Raw genomic sequence first — 7,999 nt, 5'->3', positions numbered from 1 at the left:
CACATGCTAGCTGTGTGATCTTGGGCAAATTGCTCAATCTCTCTGGTCCCAGTTTCTTCATCTATAAAATAGAGATAGTAAGAGCAGCCTCATTGAGTTTTGGGGATGATTGAATGATAAAATGAATGTAAAGGACCTGGCATTTGGTAGCCGTTTGATGCATGGTAGCAGCTACTATTTTTTAGATGGATATTATTATCATTTTGTGTAGTATGTGAGAAGTCATCCCACTCTGAGGTCTTAAGAGCTGGCAGGCTGCAGCCATCTGGTCACAAATCCTGGAGCTGGTGGCTTATCCTGGGAAGACCTTCCTCACGGGGTCAGGTAGAGTTCAGTGAACTCTCAAAGAAGCGTGATTTTAGACGCTCCAAGGTACATCCACCCATCTCCTCTCCACTCCCTCTCCCTGTTATTAAACTGGTAGTTTTTACAACATCAATAAAGAACTTTCCTACCCAATTACCCCAGACAATAGACTGAAAAGCAGTTTCGACTATGAAAACTTCGTGTTGGGTTCATTTAGATTGTTTTGCTGTGTCAAATCCTCACTTGAGTTCAAAAGTTCAGCTGAACCATGAACTTTGTAATTTCACAGCAGGCAGTTCTACAAATATAGTGGGAAGTGAAAAAACATACAATATTTAAGGTGGGCTTGCCGTATTGTATATAATCTGCTTAGGAATGGGTGTACTTAAAATAGCCCTTAATTTGCAGCGCTCGGTAACACATCAAGAAGAAAAGGAAACCAAATTAAACCAAGCTATTCCTTGAATTACCTGACCTCCGAGGCTTCCGAGGGAACGCACATTTGTGACTAATCATTAGTGGACAAACTCAAGCCAGCTAATCTTCTTAATAAATTGTGAAGTCTTGTATACCTCTTGGTTTTAGTGGTGGCTTTTCTGCCTGTCTGGAACAGGCAGTATATCCAAACAAAAGGGTCATGACTTTATGTATTTGTTAAAGTTAAAATCCGTGTTCTCATATAACTCAGGCTTGATTTGACCTGGTTACACAAGTGGAGGTGGAGCGAAAGGTTCACAGGAATGAGAATAATGCTGTGCTTTCACTTGTCTATTAATAAACGCACACACGCACAGACACATGCAAGTTCAAGAACCCCTCATTTTGTAAGACTTGTGTTTGTGCAGCTTACATATGGGGTAAAGCAAACAAGATAACTAACTCATTTAGGCTGTCTTTCAGCTTGTTTCCAGCGAGTCCTCAAAACTGTGGAACGTGATTTCATGTTGCATCAACATTTTCTTCATTTGTTATAAGGAAATGGGATGCTCATTGGTTTTTATGCTGCAACGTGTAAATGTGAAGGGACCACTTGAGGCAGACAGTTTGGGGTGGGGGTGGGGGTCAGTCTGAGCAAGGTGTGTTTCTCTACAGCAGCTGTTTATTCCCCTTTATTTACCGAGAGGTTGGTGTGTGGGGTCACAAGCGGAAAGCTATGCTCGGTCATTTGTGGAAGCAGAGAGGAAAAGAGGAGGTGAGAAGGTCACGTCCTGTGACGGATGGCTCCTCATGAGTTTCATGGGACCGGTTTTTTGAAAGCAGTTTCCCTTTTTCCTGACTTTTATCTTCAAGTTGCCAGGATTCTAGCTCTAGCCAGCTCAGGACACTTTTTAGAAAAATCCCCTAGTGGGGACTGTCCGATGCTATCCTACCATCTTCGCTGCTGTGCTTCTCTGCAATACAGGAAGGTTCTTGTCCAGTAGAGTCAAGAATTGGTGAAACTTTCTTTTCTTTTCTTTTCTTTTTTTTAAAAAAGACACATTTATTCAGCGTCATGATCAGACTATTACATTTAGCAATCAACAGCATGGGTGCAAAAAAAAAAAAATCTACATTAAAACCCTTTGTTGGAATGCTTTACACTTTCCACAGAACAGAAACTAAAATAACCTGTTATACAATTAGTCACAAATACAGTCCTCAAGTTGTTTTTTGCCCATACACATGAGTATTGTCTAAAACATGTCTTCTTTGTAGCAGCTAGGCCCTGCCGCCGCTGTGCTTGGCTGAGTTCACAAATCTGTTGTAACCTGTAGCTTCCCTGTCACTTCTTTGGCTATCCTCTCCTGCTAAGCTTTGTTTCCTGGCAGTAATGAAACCCTTCTGCCACTGCCATAGCTACTGCTGCTGCTGGAACCGCCATAGCCACCTTGGTTTCGTGGTTTGGCAAAGTATTGGCCTCTACCGCCATAGGGGCCAGAACTTCTGCCTCCAAAGTTCCCTCCTTTCATGGGTCCAAAATTTGAAGATTGATTGTTGTAATTGCCAAAGTCATTGTAGCTTCCACCACCTCCAAAATTGCTTCCACTACCAGCGCCAAAGCCGCCTCCGCCTCCTTCATTGTTTTAGCTGTCATAGCTGCCACTCCTGCCATAGCCACTGTCCTGGTTTCCATAACCCTGTCCACCACTTCCATAGCCTCTGCTTCCTCCAGAGTAACCAGGGCCGCCTCCTCCATGACCACCATCATTACCAAATCCATTATAGCCACCCCCACGGCCACCATATCCACCACCACCGCGGCTGCCACCAAAGCTACCTCGACCACTGACGTTTCCTCCACGACCAAAGTTGTCATTCCCACCAAAACCACCTCCACAACCACCACCAAAGTTTCCAGAACCACTTCAACCTCTTTGACTTGATGAAGCACTAGCCATCTCTTGCTTAGATAGGGCTTTCCTTACTTCACAGTTGCGGCCATTCACAGTGTGGTATTTCTGAAAGACAGTCTTGTCTACGGAGTCATGGTCATCAAAGGTTATGAAAGCAAAGCCTCTCTTTTTGCCACTGCCTCGGTCAGTCATGATTTCAATCACTTCAATTTTCCCATACTGTTCAAAATAATCTCTTAGGTGAGTTCTTCAGTGTCTTCTTTAATGCCACAGACAAAAATCTTTTTCACAGTTATGTGGGCACCAGGTCTTTGAGAATCTTCTTTTGAGACGGCCCTCTTTGGTTCCACAACTCTTCCATCCCCCTTGTGTGGCCTTGCGTTCATGGCCGCATCCGCCTCCTCCGCAGTGGCACAGGTGACACACCTGAAACTTCTGGAGCGCTTGGTGTGTGGATCCCTCACTACCACACAGTCTGTGAGCGTCCCCCATGGCTCAAAATGGCTCCTCAGACTCTCACCGGTTGTTTCAGAGCTCAACCCTCCGATGAAGAGCTTCCGCAGCTGTGCGGGCTCTTTGGGAGACTCTGACTTAGACGTGACGGCAGTGGAGCGGGGAGACGTCAACGATGCTTACTCGGCTGTGTCCACGGGCAGAAAGCGAAACTTTCTGTTTTTTAACAGACATAAATCATCACATTAAATTTGGTGCCTCCAACCAAGAACCAGGATAACAAAGGGGGAGAGAGTGGAACGGAGACTGTGAATCTGGTTGACCTAGTTAAAGGTGGTCTGTCTTCCTGGGGCTGTGAGGAGGGAAGGAGAAACAAGGGTCACTGCCTTTGTGGCTGGATGAACCGGGCTGCCCAGATTTTACAGCCTGGTTTCTGGTTGACTTGCCCTCCACAGTGGGACTGCGTGTCTCCTGATGAGGCCAGGACAGGAGGGAGCTGGTGGCATTCTTTTCAAGGGCTTGTAAGATAGTGAATAGTGACAGGCGGTTTTGTTCCTTCAGAAAGCATTTATGAAGAGCGCACTTCAGGGGAACGACGGGGACCGGTCAGGCAGAGGTCGACTGGGAAGAGAAAGAGACTTGTGGGGGACATGCCAGGAGGTGCAAGCAGGGAATGGGGGACGCGGTCTGGTCTGCACCCCCTGGTCGTATCTGTACAAGAGCGAGAAGGGGATATGGGTTCTCAAGGGACAGGAGTGTGCATGGCAGTGACCCCAGAATAAAAGGGAGATGTATGGGAAAACAGGAAAGAAACAAGATTTCGGAGGTCAGGCTGAGGGGGCTGCTGCACAGGAAGGGCTGAATTTAGGATGTGTTTGTGTGGTAGGCAGGAGGAGACGGTATTTCAGATGCAAAAACGTCCAACTTTCACTGTGGATCTCTGCTCTGTCCTGTGATTCAGCTGCCCAGGTGGATCTCACTCTGCATTAATTTTTAGGACCCTCAACAGCTGTCCAGCGGTCTCCATAACTAGTAGTTACTTGTTATCTTCTCGGTATCAACAACTTTATGCATATATATTATCTCTAATCCTTAAACAGTCCCGAAAGGTATGTGCTAGGATCTGTAGTTTATGATTGAGGGAATTGAGGCCCAGGGGTTAAATGACTTAACAGGTGTACCCACTAGCAAGTGGCAGGGATGGTCTGGGAGCCAACTCCCCTGACGTGAGACCTCAAGGAGGGAAGGACCGCACTTGAGTCCTTGGGTGATAAGGACAGAAATAGTTGCCTTTGTGGATGGTCCACTAGGAGGACTGCTTGGGTCTGTGCTTCCATGCTCTGGGATGGATTTGAGAAGCCCGAGGGATGTGCTGGGGTGACATCCCTGGCCCGGTGCATTCCAGCATCCTTTCTGCAACCACAACACAGCAAGGTTTTGAGTTTGGATTTGTGTCCAGCAGGACTTGGTATAAAAGAATAAAGCTCTTTTTAAATGGACTCATGAAGCCCAGGATGATTTGTGATACCTGTCAGTGATGAGAAAAGAAAAGGTCGCAACCAAACTCCATGTGCTGTGCACTTTCCACGTCCACTCCTTTCTCATTGTCTGGCCAAGGTGGTGCTGAAGGCAGTGGCTCAGGTAGCCACGTTTGGATTGTGTCATCCATCCTCCACACCAGAGCTGATTGGATGTGAAGGTTGCTGAGCTCTGAACCTGGCTGAAAAAAAATAAGCTATGCCATTTGGGAGGATTTGGCTTTGGGAAACTGAGCAACTGAGTGAGCGTGCAGGGGAAATTGAAAATGAAAAGGCAGGATTCAGAGGCGTTGAGAGAAAGGAGAGGCTGGTGTAGATAATGAGAACAGCATGGTCAAATTCATGAAGGTGACAAGGCTTTTCCACTCTGTCTGGGGGATGATCAGTGATGACTTTGCTGGGAGTGGAAGGATGGCGCAGGGGAGGAGTAGGAAATGAGGAGGGGGAGCTGCCCACATGGCAGGGCTGGGGGAGATCCTCAGATGCCAGGCTAAGGACTTTGCTCTCTAGCTTATGGGGAGCTACTGAAGCAAGGTACAAGTGAGGAAGGCAGGAAGTAAATTTTCAGAACATGAACCTTGTAGCAGCGTGCAGAACAGACGGAAGGGTACGGATCCGGCAACTAATTGATGTCAGACAATAATGTCATAATCACCGTTTGGGCTGCCTCTGAAGCTGACGCAGAGGTGGTCGTTAGATGAATAACTTGCGTCTCTGCTGCCTCCTCTATCCTCAAACTGATTGCTAGTTTCTATTCATCCACCCCATATTATTTGAGATTTCTTCTCTTCTAGAAGTGTGCCTGTCCCTCTGTTTAGCCCCGGCAGCCTTCTGCTTCATATAGTTATTTATATGTCTGTCTCCACCACTGTAGCACCTCCCTGAGGAATCCAAATTTCCAATTCGAGTCTGTTTCCTAGAGCATGCCTGGACTAAGATTACTGGAGCCAAGGAGATCTCTATCAAAGAAATAGCAATCCTGCCTCTTAGTTCCTGAACTTGGCTTCTAGGGTGGAATCTATTATTAAATAAATAAGGTATGAACCAAATCAAACCACTTTTAATGACCCAGAAAAAATAATTCAATTCACAGAGAAAAGTAAAGAGAAGAGCAGGCAGCTCAGCAGCACAGCTCTCAATGGCGTCCGAGAATGCTGGTAGCAATGTGATTTCACAGTTAATCTTGCAAGCATCCCGTGCAGTTTCCTGGAGAAGACGGACACCTGCCCTCCAGACTTGGTTTACATGTGCTTGTAGACAAGAAAGCGGGCTAGAGGTCATCCTTCTTCCTTCCTACCTAGTATGAACTGGGTGTTGGGCCCTGTGCTAGGCCCCGAGGATGCAAAGACAAGGAGACCTCTGTCAGCCCTTGGGGTGGGGGTGCTGCAGATGAGCTCTCTAGTCCAGTGTGGACGGGGGTCCCATGGAGGCCAGTTCAGGGGAGTATCTGGGAAAGAACCATCAGTTCTGCTGTTGGGAAAGTACCAGGGGTTCAGGAAGTCTTCCTAGGGGAGATCAGTTTTGAGGTAGGCCTTGGAGGATGAGAAAGTCAGGTGGCATGGAGTATAGAAAAGATTATTTTAGGCAGGGGACACTGTAGGAACAAAGACTTAGAGGGGCTCAGGGTGTTTTTTTGTTTGTTTTTTAAAGCAGGGTTGCTATTGGCATTTTGGCCAGGACTGTTACAGGACACTGCCCACTCCCCAATTATACTGTACATGGTTTATATCCCTTCCTTACCTTCCTTACCCTAGAGTGACAGTCAAAGCTTTCCAAACATTTCCAAAGGCCCAGGGAAAGGAGTGGGTGAGGATGTGTGTGAGGTTCAGTGCCACCCTGCATGAGAACCACTGGAGGGAGTGCTTGAGACTTGATGGGGGCGGGAGGGGGACCATATTTTATAGATTCTTGTTTGAGGAAGGTTGCACCTTTGTATTAGAGTGTGGGAATCAGTGCAAATTCTGGACAAGGGAAAGACCTGGCCGGAGGGATCAGGGTTTATAAAGGTCACTCTGACCTCAGGGTGAGGGGTAAATTGGAAGGATCAGAAACTGAGAAGTCCAAAGTAGATTCCCCCTCCCTCCCTCCTTTCCTCCCTCCCTTCCTCCCTCCCTTCCTCCCTCCCTTCCTCCCTCCCTTCCTCCCTCCCTCCCTTCCTTCCGAGTGTATTTTTACCAACACAGAATTAGTTAATTATTCTCTGCTTTTCCTTGTCCATTCACTTATGAATTTCAAAGGATGGAGCCTCTCTCCCAGGAACTGCCATGCTGCCTGGAAAACTGCTTTTATGTAGTGGTTGTAAATGATCTCGGCTGCCACACCCAGGTCTTGTGCTTTGTCTGATCCTTACATTGTGAGGCAGGAATTTTTGCACCTATTATATGGATGATAAATCTCAGGCTCAGAGATCTGAATTTAAATCCTAGGCTCTCAATCACTTTACTATGGTGACTGGGGTGTTTTTGTTGGCATCTCACTATTAATTAAAAACAAAAAACAAAAACAGTGTAGTACCCAGGGAAACATCTCTGAAAGATGGGAACTGGTTCTTTGGCCTTGCTTTTCTCCTTTCCATCAGTTGCCTCCAGTAAGCCTCAGCACTGGGCCACCTTGCTTAAGTGATCGCCATTGCCTGATGTAAGAGGCCTAGGCCTTCAGTTCCCCTTGGGGGAAAAGTTATTTTACTGAAAGTCACTCACTGCCCCCAACATCTTTAGCCAAGATGTTCTCATTTTCTCGGAGCCAGAATAAGCTGGCAGGTTGCTAGAGTCAACGCCGGCTGGGACCCACGTGTGCTTCCGCTGGCCGCGGAGTGACAGACGAGGCAGAAGCATCCTTCAACTCAGACTTTCTCCCGGCCTGATTTATTGCTCCGGTCTCTTGCTCTGGCTTTTGGCTAAGATTGCTTTCCAAAATCTGCACGGCCGATCCAGGACTGTCCATGTGCGCTTTCACTTTGCCACTGCTGACGGAGAGCTTTGGGTACATGCCCTGACACCACCCACTCCGGCCTTATCTGCGGAGCCATCTTTTATCTGTCAAAACCCATATCTACACACATGCTGCGAAGCGTGGCCCCTGTTCAAAGCCACTTCCGCCCCCTTCCCCTGCTCGGGCCACATGGTGGCTGAGCAACCGGCATCAGAGGGCTTGAGGACGCGGCCCAGGCTCTTTGAATCCTGACATAGGTCTCCTAGTACACTCTCTGGTCAATTGCATCAGAGATCTCTTTTGTAAAAAAATGCAATAATGTTTTCTCAAGAGAACCAGAGCAGCCATTTATTTTGGCTCCACCATATCAATTCAAGTTAATCTCTTCCCTCTTCTTTAAATTGTCCCTGGAGTCGACAGGGTTTGTGGGCTCCACTC

General features: G+C 47.2%; 1 pseudogene; it reads right to left on the bottom strand.

Moving 5' to 3' along the window:
* Positions 1-2,093: 2,093 nt before the first annotated feature.
* LOC130854194 (heterogeneous nuclear ribonucleoprotein A1-like) lies at positions 2,094-7,618 on the bottom strand (annotated as a pseudogene).
* Positions 7,619-7,999: the final 381 nt, after the last annotated feature.

This window comes from Hippopotamus amphibius, chromosome 5 (genome assembly GCF_030028045.1).
Source record: "Hippopotamus amphibius kiboko isolate mHipAmp2 chromosome 5, mHipAmp2.hap2, whole genome shotgun sequence".
Classification (NCBI taxonomy): Eukaryota; Metazoa; Chordata; class Mammalia; order Artiodactyla; family Hippopotamidae; genus Hippopotamus; species Hippopotamus amphibius.
Note: the sequence above shows the minus strand (reverse complement) of the source record. Positions and strands in the feature narration are given on the sequence as shown.